This window comes from Carcharhinus amblyrhynchos, chromosome 18 (assembly GCF_965287045.1).
Source record: "Carcharhinus amblyrhynchos chromosome 18, sCarAmb.v2.hapA, whole genome shotgun sequence".
Lineage (NCBI taxonomy): Eukaryota > Metazoa > Chordata > Chondrichthyes > Carcharhiniformes > Carcharhinidae > Carcharhinus > Carcharhinus amblyrhynchos.
Window position 1 is genome coordinate 28,546,877 of NC_137341.1, and position 22,421 is coordinate 28,569,297.

Below are 22,421 nucleotides of genomic sequence, written 5' to 3' on the forward strand. Positions count from 1 at the left end.
GGCTGTGAGTTTTTATGTGAGTTCATCTTAATGAATGCATCGTCTTAAATGGAAATCATGACATGACAGGTCTGCTGTAATATACAGACATCATTCAAAAAGTTTTGCTTTTAATTAAAATCTGGCGTATTTTTCATGTTACCCTTGTTATTTTTAACTGCACTTAATGCATAGTGTATTCCTAACCATTCTTCAGTGAGGCTTTTGGCAAACACCGTATTAACTATAGCAAATGTGGCTTTATACAAACTCCAGAGAGAGATGATATTAAAATTTCATTATAGTGAAATTTTAATAGCATAATATATAGCTTGACAGGAAAGATGGTGAGATTCATCATCTCTCCCAATGTTGATCCAATGTGACTTGATTGCTTTTGCATCTTGCGTCCTTGGTTGGCACCTTGACATAGTTGACTTATTCAGCCAGTGTTTTGTTTTAAGACTGTATTGAGAAGATAAGTATACTTGATATCTCTAAGCATTTAAAGAATAGGAATTGTAGAGAACGGCAGCAAATTCCCTTTGTGTGCCTTATTCACATTGAATGTAACAGCATATTATTCAAAAAATCCTATTGATTTGTTTCTTTTTCCCATAAGGATAACAGCACATTTCTGCATGTGGATGATGAGGTTTTTTTAATTATGTTACTGGAGCATTTGAGATATTCATTTTCTGTGAAGATTTACCTTGCACTTTGTTAAAGAGGACAAAATGATTTCTGAAATTGCCATTGAATCCACAAATATGATTGAAACCAATTTAGCCTGAAGACAGGAGCTCAATAGAAAGCTATGATTACGCACACCCCATTGCTCATTTGTAAATGCTGATAAAATAAAGCATTAAGCAGTCCTAGAATTAAAGTGCAATGAAATCATTTATCCAACATAAAATGACAATCTGTGTAGGATGGGGACAGAATAGGAACTAAGTTACAGACTAAATTGAATTGGAACAGTTTGAATACTAGAACAATCTTCACTCTTGTCAAAATGGCAATGGAACAGCTGAAAGGTGCCAATGGCATATGCAGTATGCTAAATAAGGCTATCATCTGCAGTGGAAAGGCCACAAGTAAGTCATCTTGGTGTAGCTCATAGAATGAACACAAGTCCACGGCACGAACCCTGCCTGAAATTCCACAACATCTTCTCATTCTTGCCCACATCAACTGTGTTCACTTTGGGCAGTAGTTCTCTATCTGCAAGCCACATGCTTGGACAAGGTGCTCCGACACGAAACTTCCGAAAGTGTTATGAGAAGGGAAGTAGTGCCAGCTCTGCGAGAGAGGGTCATTCAGGAATTCTTAGTGCTTTGATTCCGATTGTAGCTCCAAGGCTATGCAAACTAGTGAAAGAAAAAATGGAACACAAAACCAGAAATGATGTGAATAACTTATTAATGCATGAGATTACTGCTGTTTTTTTACAGATTTGGCCAAAATATCACCTCCAATTGCAAGAACTTACCAATTGTCAAAGCACATATATCATCCTGAATCACGACATATTCATTGATTTTTTTTTGTTGTCTTTTTTTTTGGTATCCATTTTAAATTTGTTTTCAGTTTACTATTCTTGTTGTTGCCCTCACTCAGATAACACAGAATGTCTAACAGCTTTACAACTCCGTCACACTGTGTGGTCTATCTATTACAACATGACAAAAACAACATTTTGTCCTGAACCTGGAGGGCTGCGTTTAACAGTTGTCAGGAAGACCTTTGGGAGTGAATGATAATTGCGTGAAGCAGTCATTAACAGGTTTTAACTGCTAGATCTCATTTGAACACCGCTGGCCAAATGCTCACCCATGCTAGGTGGAAAGTGATAGCTGGCCAGTGTAGAGAAAGGAAGCTTGGGTGGCCCAGAAGCTGCCCACCAGCGACAAGGGAAAGCTTCTGACAGCAGTGGGAAGAGTTTATGTGAGTGTTTCATGACAGTTTACACGGGGTGCAAGGTGGGGTGGAGTGAACCAGTGGCAACTGGGATATCAGAGTCCTGGATTTCCCTTCTGGGACCAGGAACTATATTCCTGCTTCCCCTTGCCTGACCAAGGAACATATACCAACTTATCTTCGGAGGCCAGCCAGACTTCACAATATGTTTAGGTAGTGGAGTTGGCATCTAATTTAGGCATGCTTTGAAATAGTTTTGACACTGATTTGCATTTACCAATGGCAGTTTCTATGCCAAATTCAGTTGGGTTCAAATGGCAAATTGATGGGAACGGGATAGAATCTTTTCATTCTATTATCACTGCTCCCTGATTCTTTCCCAAAAGGGGAATTGTTACATTCCCCTTTTTTTTGCTTTGGGTAATATCTTACCACAAAGAGAGTTGAGGAAGACATTAGAAGCTTTATTCTATGTCTTCTGGTTCTCTTAATTTAGAAATGATCGCATTTTACACTCAAAATACTGGAGCTTTATCAGGTATATTTCTATCTTCTCTCTATGTGATTGGTAGACTGATGCATTGTTACTTGGCACATGATGGCAGTGCGACAGCGAATGCGCTGTCTTGGGACATATATACACACACATCAATCCATCTCTCGCTCTGATGTAACATCCCTTGCTCTTTAAAAAGTATATAAAATGCCTCAGTATCCATTGAACTGTTCCAATCATTAATGCTTTTTCTAATCTAAATAAAATTAACAATCAACTGTTATAAATAAACTGAAGCGTCTTTTATAGTTTGTTTTCTTGTCTAAGACAAACATTGGTCACAGTACTGCTTAGGTTGCAGGATGTTGAGCCTCCTGTAGATTTAACATTCAAGGCTATGGGCCAAGTGTTGGATTAGGTGGGAGTTGAGGTGCTTCTTTCATGTTGGCGCAGACTGGATGGGGTGAAGGGCCTCTTCTTCTGCACTGTATGATTCTGTGATCTGTGACATTCATCATTTTGCGATGAGTTTGTACATCACACAGGCAGCAAAGTTGGGTGTATTGTTTGTGGTGTTGTAGGATTTGAGTTTGAAGTTGCACACTCTGGTGATGTTGATGTTGCCCCACTTGTTGGTGCTGCTGTTGAAGATGCTTTTTTTTCCTGCTCTTCTTGTTCAAGAGTAAGTTGAATATGAACTTTGTTCCTGTCATTTGCTTACCGATTCTGGTCTCAATGATTCATGACCTTGGAGTCTCAGGTGCACTTGACAACCTTTACCGGGTTCCATGTTTTCACAATTTGATCCTGTGTATTACAGTTTGCCCTTTCAACAAGTTAGGAATTTAGCATGTTTATTAAAGTGTTGACTTCCTTCTACCTGTGCATCAGTGAGTTGTTGTCTTACTTCCTCCTGGTCACTTGGAGGAAGTATCTTGCTTGAAGTATCTGCTGGTCACATGGAGGAAGTATCTTGCTTGCTTATACTTTCTTCCATTTAATAGCTTTGTAGGTAACTTCATGTCTGCCTTGAGAGGTGGAGATTGGAGTAACAAGGGAAGGCTTGGGCCTTCCTTTATCTCTTGGCATCTTGACTGTTTAAGCGTGCTTTCTCATTTCTCCTGAGGTAATTGTCACATATCATTCTTTCAGGAATCCCTATCTCAGTAAGCATGACTCAGATTGCTGAGATGATTGTTGTGTCTCTCAAACCCTCCACCTTCTGAATAAAAGAGATCTCTGAGTTGTAGGCTGCAACTATAATACCATTTCTAGTGTGAATAAATCATCTCCCACAGTAAGCCATGGCCTGGGTGGTACTTCAGTAACTAGCATCCTCTCTTTCTGCTGTGTATTTCTGTATTTCTGGCATATGTTACATGCAGGCAGCATTCTTTTGATGTTTTTTGTGGATATCTATCCAGTACACACTTGATCTGGCTTTGAGCTTACATTGCTCCATTCCCACAGGGATTTCATGTATACTCTGGAGAAGTTCTTCCTGCACTGTGTTTTGAGTATGATTATTTTGGATCCAGCTAACAGAACAACGTCTCGTGAGATGTCAGTTCTGATAGACCAGTACTGCTGGTTGTGTTTTCTGTATCCTATCAGACCATCACTAGAACACTTGCTGGGAGAGCATCTATAACTCTCTGCCATTGTTGGTCTCATGTCTTAACTCAGTTTCGGTGGTGTTGCATTCAGTTGATGATGAGTCTTTATACTTCGATCTTTTATCTGGCAGCATACTAAGAGAAGCTCTGCTTTTTGCAACTGTTGAAGCCTGAAACAGCATGACAGTCTGTTTCAGTTAAAAAAGAGACAGAGTTAACTTTTCCTTTGTGTGTCTACCTAATTTGCGATGTTCCTAGCTGTCAAATCTCCATTCCCTGGTCATGGGTCAGCATAACTTGTGGTGCTTGTCCCTTTAAGGTCCACACTGTAGAGTAAGGGTCACGTCACCAATCGGGGCTGTGGAATCACCTCATGGTGAGAGAGCCTCCTGGGCAGAGACATTTCGGGAGCTGGCTACAGCCATGAAGCTGCTGCACAATTTTTATTATTAAATACCTTTTGTGTTCACTAAGGAAGTCTGTGAAAGTGCATCTTTACAGTAATGTTGCTTGTTTTCAGAGAGCCTTTCATTGGGTACCCATTTTCTTTCAGATTTTTAGGGAAGATTTTCTGGTTTGGTCTGAATGGGATGATGTCCCTGTGGTGCCCAGCTTCAGCCCTTGGCCATGGGCTTATGTCTAACCGTCCTTCCTGATCTGAATAGATGTGTAAATTTCTTTGCTCTGGGCACTGCTTTTCATGCAGTTTTATGGCTCCCATGCCCATTATGTCGACTAGCCCATCATCACTGCACAGATGTTTTGGTTTCCTCATTTGCTTTGTTGCTGTGCATCTGGTAACTCATTTAACACCTTCTTTCTTTCTTCCACCCATCTTTTCCCAGAGATGAGGCGGCGCTGTGGCACAGTACTTTGCACTGCTGCCAGTGATCCGGGTTCGATTCCCAGCTTGAGTCACTGTGTGGAGTTTGCACGTTTTCCCCATGTCTGTGTGGGTTTCCTCCAGCTGCTCCAGGTTCCTCCTGCAATCCAAAGATGTGCAGGTTAGGTGAATTGGCCATGCTAAATTGCCCCTTAGTGTCGGGGGACTAGCTAATGTAAACGCATGGGGTTACGGGGATAGGGCCTGGGTTGGAATGTAGACCCACGTGCAGACTCGATGGGCCGAATGGCCTTCTTTTGCACTGTAGGTTTCTATGATTTTGTGATCAGAATTCTTCTGGCAAGCTCTGCAGTTTGATTCATCTACTTTTCGCCTGTGAACTCCTGTGATAGTCCACTGCTCTCGTGCATCTTTCACCCTCGTTTGCATTCTTGTTGTCGCAGCTTAACTATGCCAACCTGCTGCCTTTCTCTTGATATACAGGTATTTGGGTAGAGAGCATCCTTATTTATCAACCCTTGGTCTCCTGGCCAGGATTCTGCAGACCCTCCCATCCGGTGAGATATTACGGTCTAACCTAAGTAAATGGCCCACCTCATCTGCTGGGAGCAGGGTGGGCGAGAGCTGCCATGAGGGGGCTGTGAAATCCTGACCCCTGGCGGCCAGCAATAATGTAGAATTTGTCCTATCCACTCAATTTATTCTGTATGTCAGGGTATGCCAAGCCCCAGATGGGGCTGACCAGGCAACCTTTCATTCACCTTTGTCCGTTTCCTTGCTGCATTTTTCAATTGAGAGGCTTGCCCAGGTGCTCATAACAATAGGTCCTGTGAATTGGCTCTCACAGGAGGTGTGTGCTTGATTCACCCGGAATTGTGTCTGGGTCGCACCTATCATCTTCACTCAACTCCCCGTTATTTAGAACATATGTATCCCTCCTACCCACAAAAGATTGAGATCTTCCTCTTCACTGGTGTCTTTAAAAAGCCACTGGTCTATATCTTTGTTTGGACTTCTCAAACGCCGCTCAGATAGCATCAGCCTCCCAACTGGCCCCGGGTTGGACACGCGTGCGAATTACCATGATGACATCCATTTTGTTTGTGTGCCATTCACTCCGTTTCTCTCTCTCTCTCGGCACTAATTCAGGTTGATTTTTCAACTTAATTCAGCATTAAATTCATTTAAAATGTTCGCATTTTACTCATAGGCACCCTGCTGCCACCATAACTTCTGGTTTCCATAATTTAGAAATAATCACACTTTAGACTCAGAATGCTGCAGCTGCTACTTGCATCTCTCCATGTGGCGGTTAAGCTAATCCATTGTTACTCAGCACATGATGGCAGTGCAACATTGCATGCGGCACCCTGAGATATATATATATGCTTCAATAACAATTAATTCCCAGCTTCTAACTACAAAAATGTCTGTGTTTGTGAACATCCTTAATTTTTTTTGATGTGAAGAAAAGAAAATGGTTACCATCATTAAAAGGACACAACATTTTTGGATGGAGCAGGATAGGAGCCATTTTCTGATTCTGACAATTTCATAGCATAGCTGTTAATTTCTCACATAGCATCTCTTAACCTAAACGTACAACTATCTATGTATTTAGTCAGATTGGTACAAAGGATGCTGATTTTGGGGGTTAACTATTGAAACCTTGTCAAATGGCAAATTTTAGAATCCATTGAATCCCTACAGTGCAGAGGGAGGCCATTCAGCCCATCAAGTCTGCACTGACTCTCTGACAGAGTATGTTACCCAGACCCTTTTTCACACCCTATCCCTTTAACCCCGCACATTTTCCATGGCTAATCCATCTAACCTACACATCTCAGGACACTAAGGAGCAATTTAGCATGGTCAATCCACCTCAGCTGCACGTATGTGGACTGCGGGAGGAAACTGGAGCACCTGGAGAAAACCCATGCAATTGAACCCAGGTCCCTGGCGCTGTGAGGCAGCAGTGCTAATCACTGCGCCACCATGCCACCCATTACGTTTATGCTAAAACATCAATAAATATCACATGCTTCTGCCCTTGGAAGCTGTTTTTCCCCACATGTCTGTGTTTCCCTACCCATTCTCACCTGAATCTTGGAGTATCCTGTGGCTTTCTCTGATGGTAACAGCCCAATGTTGAGGGACCACTTTGCTGCTGCTAACTTTTGCTTCATGAGAATGCGGATTGGAGACTTAGGGCCTAGATCATCTCTGTGGCACATGTATTTCTTATCAGTACCTGTGCAGCAATGTTGCAGAGGGGTCTAGGCATGCAGCAGCCCAGAACTTACTATGCAAGATATAAGCAGGCTGCACACAGAAACTGACCACTTTGAGATGTGTACACGTGCAGTTGACTGGCAATCTTAAAGCGATAGTGCATTGCTACAATGGACTGTGCAGAATGAAGGGAAATCAGATGGAACCCTGCTGTGCCGATAGGTAAACCTGTTCCTATCAAAAGAAAAATATCAAAGCAAAAACTTAAGTGTGTTTCTCTAAAAAAAGAGAAGGCGATGACCTACTGGTATTATTGCTAGACTATTAATCCAGAATCTCAGCTAATGTGGGCGGCACGGTGACACAGTTAGCACTGCTGCCTCACAGCAACAGGGACCTGGGTTTATTTGGGTCACTGTCTGTGCGGAGTTTGCACATTCTCCCTGTGCCTGCTTGGGTTTCCTCCGGGTGCTCCAGTTTCCCCCCACAGTTTGAAAGATCTGCTGGTTAGGTGCTTTGATCCAAACAGGCATTAGACCGTGGCGATTAAGGGAATTTCCCCTAGTTAATGTAAGCCTTACTGACTTGTGACTAATAAATAAACTTAAAAGAAAACTTTAACACTCAAAAGGACCCAAGTTCGAATCCCACCACAACAGCTGGTGGAATTTGAATGTAATAAAAAAAAAATTGGAATTAAGAATCTACTGATGACCATGAAACTGTTATCGATTGTCAGAGAAACCCATCTGGTTCACTAGTGTCCTTTTGGGAAGGAAATCTGCCATCCTTACCTGGTCTGGCCTACATGTGACTAGTCACATCAATGTTGCTGTCAACTACCCTCTGAACAAGTGCAATGAGAGATGGGCAATAAATGCTGGCCAGCCAGTGACACCCATGTCCCACACGTTGAGTTAAAAAAAAATACAGAAATAGAAAATACAGACCAGAAGATGAAGGTGAAGACGTGGCTCCCACCCACCACTTGGAGAACTGATCACAGCTCCATGTTTCATTTCCATAGGAGGCCCACCACTACTCTGAAGGAATCAGGTACAGCATCAGGCTTCCCACTGACTTAAGGCCCCAGTTTGGTGGAAATCCCACCCCTGAAAACTGATGACAAACAGTGGGCAACAATTGCCCAGTACCAGCAGGGTACCGAGAATGGTGGCCACTGCGGGTGATACATTGGGGTCCACCCAGAGGATTGGTGATGGATTCTCTGGAGACATGTATGTGGGGTTGGATGGATTTCCCAGGGAAGGGGGAAGTGACCAGGAAATGGGAGGAGGAGGGTAAGCAGCAAGGACAGGGGAATGACTTCCCCTACTCACCCCTCCCTGATGCTGCGTCCCTCAATCAGACACAGAGTGCTTTTGAATGAGGGACCCCTCCATCCCAAAAGGCCACAAGAAAACCCAACAGGGTTTGCTGACAGCAAATTCCCTGCTGCCTCGATTTGCCTCCAATGGAGGGAGTTCAAAAGGGGATCTCCACTGCTCAATCTCTGAGTTCACTACAGGGAAAGTGCTAAATTCCACCCTTGGACGCAGAATTCTTAGTGAAATAACTGTGTACAATTTTAATTGTGTATATAGAAGCTCTTGAGTTCATTTACAGGTGATACGTGTGAATGATGTAAAATTGATATTAAATTTATTGCAAATTCCAATTAGTTTAGAATTAAATGATATGTGAGACCTCAGATTGTTTTTTCAGTTAAATTGAGAAATGGATTGTGGATTACAGTGCAAGGTCACAGTTTCATCATGGCAAGTGCGAACAAATGATTTTGAATTCCATGCTTTAGGGGGTATAAGTTTTAATAAAGGGATATTTGAACACTGCCAAAAAGTTTATTCATCAGTCTAGAATTTAAGGCACAATGCTGTCTTGCTGGGGGTGTAAGATGCATTCACAAAGTATGATTAGATCTAAGTACGGATTTGTGTCCAAGTATATTAAATCTGCTCTTGTAAACAGACATAATGAGGCCTAAATTAAGCTCATTGTGGTGTTTTCTCAACTTAAGTGCCAGGCCTTTCACAGCAGCGCAATCCATCATTAATTTAATCAGGGATCACTTTGGCTACTTGCCAGTTCACTGATTATTAATACGGGCTTTATGCAGTGACATATATTTTGTTTGGGCTAATAATCTGGTGGAAAAGGTATTGTGTCATAGCATCATTCTGTTTAATGGGTTACTTGATGAACTTCAAAACTGGCTATAAATTTTCTAATTGGCTAACTTTATGACCACCTAATGAAATAAAGCTTTCTATCCATGCTTGCCCTAATGTCTTTGCAACCTAATGGAAAGTTTATATTGTTGTTTTGCGTTTGGCTATTAAATTAAGAAATATTTATTTTATTTTTAAATGTTGAATGAGTTTCATGAGGGAAATCATTGGTGGAAATGAAAGAATGATGGAAGTTTTTTCAATACTTCGCAATGAAAGTATAAATCACTTCCAGGTCAAGTACAATAAACATTGGTGCGGGTTTACAACTCTGCTCAAAAATGCATTAGACTTTGTTGCTGGAACCAACCAGTGCCATTTTCTTTTAACTTGGTAATAACACTTTTTGGGCCCAATTTTAACTGGCTGATGTTCATTCTCAGAATTGGGCCTATTATATTCTCAGTTTTCCAACCAAACCAAACCATTCATAACCAACACCACTGGGAAATTGGGCAATAGAAGCAGCTCCGACGAAAGGTCACCCTGGCATGAAGCGTTAGCTCTATTCTCTCTCCACAGTTGCTGTCAGACCTGCTGAGATTTTCCAGCATTTTCTGTTTTTGTTGCATTAGAATTAAAATAGTTCACAAAAGAGGATATCTCACAAATCAGCTGTCTGATATTTGCCCCTGAAGAAAGCTGTACACCATTAGCGGAGGCAGGATCGGCTGCAAGGTTTTTCTTTTATTTTTCTAACTTGCTCCAATTCTTCCGACAATACAACCTCTGATAAAATGAAAAGGCACTAATTATAAACCAGTGGGATGTGGCTATGGGTATGGGCACTGATCACAAGTTTGTCTTTTGGGTGTCAAGATTTTCAGACTGTCCCTTCTGTTTTGCAGTCTGCACTCATTCTTGAGTCTTAGACAATAAAAAGAATGGCAAGTTTTTTGATTTCATGGTCATTATCTATTTGACTGTGGATGATGATGGTTCTGTTTGTCCTTTTCCCACTTGTGCGAAATGGTGTGTTCATCAGGACTGCTCTTACGGGGAGAGATGTGCTCAAAAGACTGGAACACTGGGGCATTAAGGTTGCAGCCTTGTGTTGAGCCTTTATCCTTTTGGAGCATGAGTTGGAATTTTCCAACCATTCATGCTGGCAGCATTTTCCAGTCCTGCCAACGGTGCTGTGGGTTTCCCAGAGGTGGGCAATGCATTCGGTTGAAAAATGATGGCCAATGGTCAGCCGTCTCTGCTTTCATGTAATACTCGGCAAGTTGTGCAGAGGTTTCTGAGAGCATGCTTTGGAAGCACGTGATTGATGAATCCACCTTATTGGATTAACTCCACTTTACCTGAATATCAAATTCTCTGTCCTTACTTGCAATGGCAATGAGGCATGTACAACCAATATTTAGTTCAAATTGAAATGTGATGGGTGGGATTGAGTTTCCAGTGGAACTTTACCTGTTCGGCATGCTAAAACATGCCATCATTTGTAAAAGTTGGAAATGGATGATGGCAGACTTTCTGTCAACGAGCACCAGGAGGAAAAGTTAATCCACCGTACCAATTCCAGCTATTACTCTGGGCTCTTTAAGTTTTTATCTTGATTTTATGGCCCAAATTTATGCCTATTAGAATAAAGATATTAATGGCTCCAAAACATGTCTTTTTTGAACAGGAGAATTTATGTTCCAGTCCATGAGCAGAAAGGTTAATATAGGAAATTATAATATCAAAAGGAAAGTATTCACAAATCCCCAGTCTAAAATAAAAGTTTTAAAGAGTTGTTTCAGTGATATGGGATTGTCATTTAAAATAATCACAATCCAAAGAATACTACACAATGGTGATGGGCATTTTGATTTGAATATCATAGAATCTCTACAGTGCAGAAGGAGGCCATTTGGCCCATTGAACCTGCACTGACTACAGTCCCACCCTATGCCCGCAACCCCATGTATTTATCTTCCTGACACAAAGGGGCATTTAGCAAGGCCAGTCAATGTAACTGGTACATTTTTGGACTGGAACACCTGGGTAAAACCATGCAGACACAGAGAGAATGTGCAAACTCCACACAGACAGTGACCCAAGGCCAGAAATGAACCCAGGCCCCTGGTGCTGTGAGGCGACCATGCTGTCCTCCTTTTTGCTGGCCTTTAAATTATACACCAATTCATAGCAAATTCATGTGAATAACGTCCAAGAACAGTGACTTACTTTGCTGTAGCACATTTTAATGGTAAAAAAAAGGTTGAAGGTGCATTAACAAATGTGCTTTTTCAAAAGTAAAACAGGTTATTTCATGATTGTAGCCCTTACCCTGCGTAAAACAAAATCCACTGAGTAACCCAGTGTGTGTGAAGCATGGAGTTTATGTGAAAGATCTTCAGACTGTCCCTTCTATTTTGCAGTCTGCATTAATTCTCTAGTCATATACAATAAAAAGAGTGGCAACCTTTTTTGGCATCATGGTCATTATCTACTTGACAGCTTGTCTGGCTCATGCTTACCATTCTAGGTCAACTCGCATGCTTGGTCAAATGTGACTGAGTGTAAAATGTGACAAGATTAAGTAGGGAGAGGATGATTTCTGAATGGAGAAGGTGCAATTTGAATCTTTCAATATCCTTTCCAGTCGAGATAGTCTGAAAGCATCTTGTGTGATGATCAGTGGCTGAAAACAAATTATGGTTTTGACTAAAATGGTTAGGAATAGTCTGCATTGTCAGCCCCATGGGAACAGATGTATTGGAGGCTCTTTGCTAAGGTCCAGGCTGGATGTCAGTCAAGTTCCAAAGCACTGTTAGAGTCATGAAAGTGATTCACAGTTTAGATTCTGAGACACTATGAATGACTGCCAGCTTGATTTTGGGATTTGGAGCATTTATTGTCAAACATATGTTTAAAGCTTTGGAAGTTAACAGTGAAATATATGATTTTTCTCCCATTACGCCGAGTTCAGATTCGCTTAATGTTCCTACAGCCTGAGTTACTGCAGTGTGTCCATGGACATCATTGAAGCCAAGAAAGGTTCTTATGCTGTTAATTTGAAATTACTTATTCCTTTACTTCTAATTCCAACAAGCCATCCAAGTTAAGCTGCCAAACCTCTGTGTGATACTATCACCAGGGCTGTATTGATAACAGCCTTGTTCTAACATAAACTCAGTGCAGAAGTCAGTATGCTAGCAAGAGGTAAGATTTCATGTCCGCGTAGGTTTCAATTTTAGTTCAGGAAGGTCCAAGGACAAAGAAATGTACATGGAAGATCGTGGAACCCTTGGTTAAGAATACAAGAACACAATTGTAATGCAGTAATTATTCTCTGGGGAGTTGTTAACTATCCCGACATTGAAGTGGAAAGTTCATTGCTTTCTCCATCTTGCACAGTACTGGAGAATGCCTTTTAACATTAGATTTTATTGCCATGTAAGTTGTGAGCAATATGCTTTTGAAACATGAAGATATCCCTCACTTCTCTTACTCAGGTAACTTAAATGAGGGTAGATGTGGAACTATGCTTAATCACAAATTTGAATTTTAAGGATGTATCCCATAAATGTGATGAACATTGGATACATACCTGTTACAGATGAACATTTTATCCCACACTAGTGTTTTTTTTTAGTTTGATTACCTGTCATGTAATTTTGGTGTGACTTAGATGTGCATAAATGGTCTGCACTATGTGTACTTTTTCTTGTTGCATCATAAATGTGGGAATCATGTTTTGTAGATTTTTATCCACTGACACGTTCATTTATGATTGTTTCAAGAAATTGCCATATCTGGAAGTAGATTCTTTGAGCTGTCCTATTTTAGATGGCATGTACTATCGTGATTCTCTTCCCTGAGTATCCTTGTGGCTTAAGGCGTTGAAAGATTTTGTTCTATAACTCCCTGAGTTAACAGTTTCATAAATTAATCTGTGATTTAACTGAATTTGTCCAAGTATGCAGAAAGGAAATTGCAGGTTGCATGGTAACATAGGGGAAATTTTACAATGCTAATTTAATATGCTTTGCTGTTCAAACATCGGGTAACTTTTTAGCTTATTAAAAAAAGGCTCCTGTTCAGTGCTTAGAGATATATATTTCAAGATACATATAATCATAAAAGTAGGACATATCCAACCCAGCCAAATACAACCCCATCAGTCTACTCCCCTCCATCAGTAAAGTGCTGGAAGGGCTCGTTGACAGTGCTGTCAAGCGGCACTGACTCGGCAATAACCAGCTCACTGAAACTCAGTTTAAGTTTCACCAGGGCCATTCGGCTCCTGGCCTTATTACAGCCTTGGTCCAAACTTTGGACAAAAGAGCTGAACTTAAAGGTGAGGTGAGAGTGACTGCCCTTGACATCAAAGCATCATTTGACCTAGTATGGCATCAAGGAGCCTTAGCAAAACCAGAGGGGATAAACTCTCTACTGGTTGGAGTCATACCAAACACAAAGGAAGATGGTTGTGGTTGTTGAAGAGCATTCAGTTCAGTTCCAGGACATCAAAGCAGGAGTTGGTGTTTGATTGGTGTTAACAAATTTGTCCCTAAATTAGATCTCCCTTAATCTGGCGCACATATAATTCTCTAAATTTGCACCCCTTTATTGTGAGTCCAAGAGGCGTAGACAAAAGTCATAGGTAGAAGAAGGATTGGAATGAGGCACTCACTGAATGTTAAAATAGGTGGAATGGCTTGTAGGGCCAAAGGGCCTGTTTCCTGTGCTGTGTTGTTCTTTGTTCTTTGAGTTCCCCAGGGTAGTGTCTTCAGCCCAACTATCTGTAATTGCTTCATCAATGACCTTCCTTTCATTATAAGGTCAGATATGGAAATGTTGACTGATGATTGCACAGTGTTCAGCACCATTTGCAATTTCTCAGATACTGAAGCAATCCATGTCCAAATGCAGCAAGACCAGCACAATATTCTTGGGCTGATAAGTGGCAAGTAACATTCATGTCACACAAGTGCCAAGCAATGACAATCTCCAACAAGAGAGAGTCTAAGTGACTTGACATTCAATAGTATTGCCATTGTTAAACCCCCCACTACCCATATCCTGAGGGTTTCCATTGACCAGGAACTAAACCATACCAGCCATATAAATGCAGTGGCCAAAGAGCAGGTCAGACCCTGAAAATCCTGTGATGAGTAACTCATTGTGACTCCCCAAAGCCTGTCCACCATCTACAAGGTACAAGTCAGGAGTGATGAAATACTCACTGCGTGCAGCTCCAACAACACTCAAGAAGCTCAACATCATCAAGGACAAAGTAACTCACTTGATTGGCACCCCATCCACCACCTTAAACATTAATTCCCTCCAACACCAAGTCACAGTTACAGCAGTTTGTATCATCTGTAAACTATACTGCAGCAACTCAGCAAGGTTTTCAGTAGCACTTGCCAATCTCATGAACTCTACCATCTTGGACAAGGGCAACAGGTGCATGGGAACACCACTGCCAACAGTTTTCTCTACAAGCCATTCACCATCCTGACTTGGAAATATATCTCCATTCCTTCACTATCGCTGGGGCAGAATTCTGGAACTCCCTCCCCAGCAAGGACAATTAAGGTTGGATAACAACTGCTGGCCTAGTCAGCGATGCCGTCATCCAGAAAAGAATAAAAAATATTTTTGATTTAATGTGTATTAATTATAATGGAGATAAAAGCCTTTTAATACTTCAAAACATAAAGAAGGCTTGATTTTACCTTGGATTGGTATCCAGATAGCTGGAGGGAAGTTGGTTTCTGGGGAGGAGGATTAGCAAAGAAGGGAGACTTAAGCAACAGTGGCTAAGGCTGGGTTTGTGGCCAGCAGGAACTCACCCTTGGGTCCATCTTGTCCCCACCACCAGCCGATACAGGTCAAGATGAATGTAGTGCACAGTCCCTTCAGTCCAAAAATGGCATCAAGGTCCTATCCATTGGAATGGATTGTGTTCCAATTTAAATATTTTAGTCAGCTGGGTGTTATCTTTGGGAACTCTGCCTGGGCTGACTTTGATAGGGCAATATAGCAGCAGCAATGCTTCATCTTCGGCACACCATCACCCCCTTTCTGTTCAGCCTGTAATTTCAGCACTGATGAAGATATATCCCAGTCAAACAATTGTGCTGTGCTTAGCAGTGAGGAGGATTTTCTTTGATGTGTTTAATTGTGCCAGAGGACATTCTAGAGCAATACTGGACCAATGATGTTTAATGCTTCCATTATCATTTACATTATTGTCCACCATACAACCAGGGTATTTATCCAGTTAGAAGAACAGTATAGTATTGGTGGTATAGCACATTTGACACTATGATTTTCTACTCCAATGCCATCTGTGTCCATCTGATTGGAGAGAGGTGACTCTCTCCAATCAGATTAATTAATTTCATTGATAACAAATCATATTAGCACTGTAGATGACTGCATTTCACTTGCTGCATACAATTCAGTGCACGTATACTGAGATCTGTCTTCCCCTTGTGCTGTAGACTGGCCAGATTATAAAAGTGGGTTAACACTTTAAACGCTATTACATATCTGATATTTCTGATTGTTCAAACACTGACAGTATATGCATTGTTAATGCAGAATCACTAACTATTAAAGAAATTTTAGTCATAAAATCTCTTGCCTGTGTTCTAGCAGCCACAGTATATGATGAGTTGCTGGGCAGTTGATTACCTGCCCACCCATTTTAGCCAGGAAGTATGTGGTACAGGATTATAGCAATAACGGACCCTGCTTTTTGAAAGTACACAATTGGCTGTAAAGTGCTTTAGAATGTCCTGAGATTACGTGAATGCACGTTACATTAAAGAAGGAACTGATAAATAATATCGCACTATTTGTCTTTTCAATTGTCATTTTCTTTAAATATGCAAAAATACAAGTAATCGCAAAAATATGAGCAAAGAGCAATGGCCTATTTTACATTTTGTATTTAATGATCAGTATATGCAACTGCGGGATCTTGATAAATTGTTTCCCAATTTATTAAGAATTATGCTTCAGCCAGGACATCCATGTGAAGGCAGAGAATGAGAAAGTTCCCTGGAAATTCTCTGGTTGAATTAGATTTCTATTTGGAGCAGAAGTACATTTGTTTAGTGTGCAAAATATTCACAATTGGGTGAATAAAGCCCATGAGTGAAAGCATGATCCTTGTGGCATGTAACCAGAACATTCAGGCACTTTGTAATATATGGAAAATAGCATTGCTGAGTTGTTATGTGTTATCCATTTTGTTGAACCGTATTGACTGAATTTTAATCCATTGAATATTGATCTTTAAATTCAGAACTTTATCCACAATTTCCTTCTTGCATTTCTTAAAGGGACTAACATAAATTGGAATATGCTGGGGGGTGGGGGGGAAGTTTGATGGCATTCATACGTACTTCGTCCAAGTGACAGTGCCTGAGGGGAGACAATGCTTTCATAGAAATGTCACTGGACTAGTAAACTATAGTAGAGGCTCAGGTTTATCCCCTCAGGGCAATATGTTCAAATCCCACCATGGAATTTAAGAATAAATAAAATCTGGAATATAAAGCTCGTTGGCCATGACAACTATTGTCAATTGTTGTAGAAACCATCTGGTTCACTAATTCATTGAATACTTTTAAGGCTGAGTTAGCTGGATTCTTGATTCTAGCTGGACAAGGGAGTTAAAGAGTATAGCAGATAGGCAGGAAAATTGAGGCCACAATCAGATCAGGCATGATTGTAATGAATGGTGGAGCAGGCTCGAAGGGCTGAATGGCCTACCCCTGCTCCTAATTCGTATGTAGTATGCAGTAAGATAAGACTATGAATGTTAACAGAGCTAGGTGTTGAACCTCAGCCTGTCCTCATGCACTTTGACATTGCTTGAAGTGGATAAGAAGTGGCCCAGTGAGGTTTCCTGACAATGCTACAGCATCCCAAAAACCAACAAAAACAGTACTATTTGCAGGAACAGCATCGTTCCCTTATTTAAACTTCCAATCACAGTGGCCAAAATCTTCTGTTTGCAGCTGGAATTTTCTGTTGCTGCTGACAGTGCCTGGAGTTTTAGCCAGAACTCCAAATTTTCTACTCTCACTCACAACAGGTCCTCCTGTGGATGAGGCTGGAGAATCCCGCACATCTTCTAAGCTGTAATTTTTTTTAAAATTCCATTGTGGGATTCGGGTGGTGCTGGCTAAGATGTGGAGATGCCAGCATTGGACTGGGGTAAGCAAAGTAAGAACATGCTTGTGCTACCAAATAAACCTGTTGGGCTTTAACCCTGGTATTGTGAGACTTCTTGTGGCACTGGCTGGTCAACATTTATTGCCCATCCCAAATTGCCCTTGTACTCACTGGTTTGCTAGGCCAATTCATAGGGCAGTTAAATCACATTACTGTGGGTCTGGTGTCACACGTAGGTCAGACCGAGTAAGAGTGGCAGATTTCCTTCCCTAAAGGACATTAGTGAACCAGATGAGTTTTTCCGACAATCGACAATGGTTTCCTGGTCATCAGTAAATTCTTAATTCCAGGTACTTTTTATTGAATTCAAATTCCACCATCCACCGTGGCAGGATTCGAAACTGGATCCCCAGCACATCAGCTGCGTTTCTGGATCAATAGTCCAGCGATAATACCATTAGGCCATCACCTCCTCTACTGTACAAACAGGCAGCAAAATGTGATGAATTATTCACTTGCATAGTTTCTTTGGCCTCTGTCTATAGTTTCCAAGCACCTTCCTTCAAGAGTTTCAGTACTGCTTTTAGGCTTCTACACAATTCAAACTGGAACCTGCCTCAAAAATAAAAAGATGGAGCAGCATTGAAGATGAATTTTCATTGATTTTTCCACCTCACCTTGGAGGAAATTATTTTGCCTCAGTATAGGACTCGCCTGGGATGACACTGTTGCAACTGGTGCCTCTCTATATTGGAAATCACCGGCCAAATCACAATGCTGTAATTCCTGGAATAATGTCTTGAAGCTCCAGCCAACTGCACTAGACAGGGTGAATGGTAAGGAGGATTCACACATAGATTTGGAGGAGAAATGGCCAAGCGCTGACATTCTTCTCCCTGTCAGGTCACAACATTGGCAGATCATCTGGCCAGAGTTTAGGATGGAACCTCATATGAAAGGATTCCACACCCTTTTTTTTGCTTATCTCTACATTGCAAGAGGGAGCTATGATTGAATCTTTTGCCAGCCTCCTGTGTTAAGCATACCCAGGGAGACTATGCTCTTTATATCCACCTTGGATCTCAGAGAACTGCAAACTGGCAAGCTTCCCATTGAAGCTTGTACAAATCATCCAACCATTACATGGGAACGACACTCAATCCCAGAGAGTGTGATTATGATCCAAAGAGGCTCATTTAATTGCTCCACTGGAAGGAGACATTGGAAAAGGCTACTTTTCTTGGGAACCTTGCCAGATCTCTGCTTTGCTGTGCTCTTGGAGTGGCTCAGTGTAACATTCTGTTGGCATTTCACTATGGAAACTGTCAGATGCAGCCTTGCCGATCCTTAGAATCCCTACAGTGCAGAAGGAGGCCATTTGGCCCATCAAGCCTACACTGACAACAATCCCACCCAGACCCTACCCCTTAACTCCACATATTTACCCTGTCGGTCCCTGTGACATTAAGGGTCAATTTAGCATGGCCAATTGACCTAACCCACACATCTTTGCAGTGTGGGGGGAAAACTGGAGCACCTGGAGGAAACCCACACCGACACAGGAAGAACATGCAAACTTCGCACAGAGAGTGACCGGGGCTGGAATTGAACTCCAGGGTTAGGAATGCTGTGCCAACATGCCGTCAGGTGATTCCTTTCCCAGGTGGGCAGGGGTGGTGTTAACAGGAGTCATTCCGACTGCTCCTGGAAACAGTTCAGCGAAACACAGGAGCTGCCGGTTACGGAGGTGAGCTGGGTGGAAGGCCCACCTCAGTGATTTGACACTGTGTCCCATCTGCAAAATACTCCCATAACAGCGCTCTAGCCCTCACGCCCCCACTCCTGCATGCCTCAACATAGCACCAACAGTTTCCACCCCCACCCACCACTTCTTGCCCTTCTACCCCCAATGCCAACTCACCCAATATCCACCCATGGTGAAAGAAAATAATATAAAGTTCCAAGCGTCTATCGATTAATTCACTACTTATAAAAGCACTTATTGATTAAAAATCCATTCACTACATTTAAGTTCCTTCAACTTCTTAATCCCTCATAACAATAAACATTTGTATTCACAGCCCAACATGGTATGGTAGCACTGCTGCCTCACAGCACCAGGATCCTAGGTTTAATTCGGGCCTTGGCTGACTGTGTGGAGTTTGTACATTCTCCCTGTGTCTGTGTGGGTTTCCCCCGGGTGCTAAGGTTTCCTTTCATACTCCTGTGTGGGTTAAGTTGATTGGCCATGCTAAATTGCCCCTTAGTGTCAGGGGGATTAGTGAGATAAATATGTGGGGTTATGGGGATAGGGCAAGACTTTTATAGTGACTTGGATCTGTCAGTCAAATGATGAACTAACCAACACCCTACCATGATAATGATAGGTTGTGAACTGACTTGTGCAGCGCAAATGCTATGATGACAACCCTCAGGCTTGATGTCAGCAGGCATCAAGTTAAATAGAAAATACTGATTTTTTTAAAATCTGCAGCCTTTTTAAGATTTTAGATTCAGGATACGTATATCCCCTGACAGCTTGACAGTTCTAAATGAACTTGTCAATTGTAATTAGCTTGTCAACTATTTATGTGCATTGATCTATCTGTTTAACAATGGCAAAGGGCACTTGATCTTTCCCAAATGGAACCAAACCTTTCATTACAATGTCCCTGGACTTATTCAAAGGGATATCTGACCTTTCCAAAAGGCTAACCTACCTCTTTCAAGGAACTCTTTGGACTTTCTCCCGATGGGTCGAAAGTGTACGAGTAATATTTTGGACATCCTACTGCCGAAAATTGGATATGACTGAAGGCAGCTACACTTTAAAATGTACAGCTGACCCTGTGAACCATAGATGTAAAGTTTATTTATTAGTTACAAGGCTTACATTAACACTGCAATGAAGTTACTGTGAAATTCCTCTAGTCGCCAATTCTGGCACCTGTTCGGGTCAGTGCACCTAACCAGCACATCTTTCAGAATGTGGAAAGAAACCGGAGCACCCGGAGGACCCACACAGACACAGGGAGCATGTGCAAACTTCACACAGACTGTGGCCCAAGCCAGGAATCGAACCCGGGTCCCTGGTGCTGTGAGGCAGCAGTGCTAACCACTGTGCTACTGTACTGCCCAAACAACAACCCACCTTTCAACACCGCTCCCCCACCCCCCCGCCCCCCAACCACTACTTCTACCCCAGCAAAAATGGCGGGTGCCTGATTTGGTCTGCGGCTCTTTTGGATTTAGGCCTCTGGTGCCATGTTGAATAACCTTCTCTATCAAGGTTAAACTCCAGGCCTCTGTCTCCACACAAGAACCTCCCACCTCCCAGTTTATTTGATTATTCTGCAACTTTGAAATACAGGCTTTGTTAAAAAGGGTTACAAATGCTCTTTCACTTACAAATAAGAGCAATTAACAAGTTGCCTAATTACTTAACAAATAAAATTTGGTTGGCTTTCACTTACAGCTCTGAACTTTAAGTTATAAATAAGGTTTAAAAGCAGCAAGATGGTTTATAGTGAGTGATCTAGTAAACAGTAAGACACTATTTCAAGACGTTTTCAACAAATCTCATTGCACAATCTGATTTTATGTGACTTACAGAGATGTCTCATTTTGGTGACCCCTGACCTTGGTCCCATCATGTCTACCTGTGATGCATTAACTGTCAGTCTATACATGAAGAATATATCTCAAAAAGCATTTAACTCTTTGGAAGTTAAATGCTGCGACATGCTCTGCATCCTTTTCACTCAACTATCATGTAAGTTATTCTCTCTTGCTATTTAGGCAGTTGAACATATATCCTTTAAGCCTCAGAGAGTTTCTGTACCTATGCCAAGATTTGAATTCCTGAGGGAACCTTCCAAATCATCCAACATTTGGGAAATGTTAATTTTTTTATTCATTCGTGGGACATAGGTATCGCTGGCTGGCCAGCATTTATTGCCCATCCCTAGTTGTCCTTATCCAGAGGGCAGTTAAGAGTCACCAACATTGCTATGGCTCTGGAGTCACATATAGGCCTAACCAGGTAAGAATGGCAGATTTCCTTCACTAAAGGGCATTAATGAATCAAATGGATCTTTCTGACAATCGGCAATTGTTTCATGGTTATCAGCAGATTCTTAATTCCAGATATTTTGTATTGAATTCAATTTCCACCATCTGCTGTAGTGGGATTCGAACCCAGGTTCCCAGAACATTAGTTGACTTTCTAATAGCCCAGCGATAATCCGACTATATTATCGCTTCCCCTTGCAAACCAAGAGTCAAATATTCCTGTCAGATATCTTTAGTGAATCAGAGCTGGCGGCATGGTGGCATTGCTGCCTCACAGCGCCAGGGGCCTGGGTTTGATTCCCAGTTTGGGTCACTGTCTGTGCAGAGTCTGCATGTTCTCCCCGTGTCTGCATGTGTTTCCTCTGGGTGCTCCAGTGTCCTCCCACAGTCTGAAAGACATGCTGGCTAGGTGCACTGGTCATGCTAAATTCTCCCTTTGTGTACAGGTGCTGGAATGTGGCAACTAGGAGATTGTCACAGTAATTTCATTGCAGTTAATGTAAGCTGACTTATGACACTAATAAGTAAACTTAAAAAACAGGGGGAAACTGGTTTGGGCCCAAAGTAGGACACTCACTGCAAGCTGGAAACCCAAGAGTCCCCCCACCCCCGACCACCCAATCCCCAAAATTGGAGCTCCGTGTCATAACCAAAGTGAACTGATGAAGCATGTCCATGCTTCCAAAGTCTGGAATAGGATTTGGGCCTGCTGTCTCACTGACAGCATGCTTTCAGTAAGTTGCAGGATGGGGCAATAGAGGAAAATGCAAGGTCTCTGAGTGTAGACCAATAATAGGCCACTCCAATGCTATGGATCCAGAAGACGTATGCTTTGAAAGGAGAAATGAAAAACAACCTTTTCCCTTACCATTTGTTTAGTG

The 22,421-nt window shown here is 41.8% G+C and overlaps 1 protein-coding gene across 11 annotated transcripts in view; it reads left to right on the plus strand.

The window, feature by feature from the left end:
- The window catches only part of rbfox1 (RNA binding fox-1 homolog 1), a 1,792,700-nt gene that overhangs the window by 1,766,430 nt on the left and 3,849 nt on the right, over positions 1-22,421 (plus strand). The window lies entirely within an intron of this gene.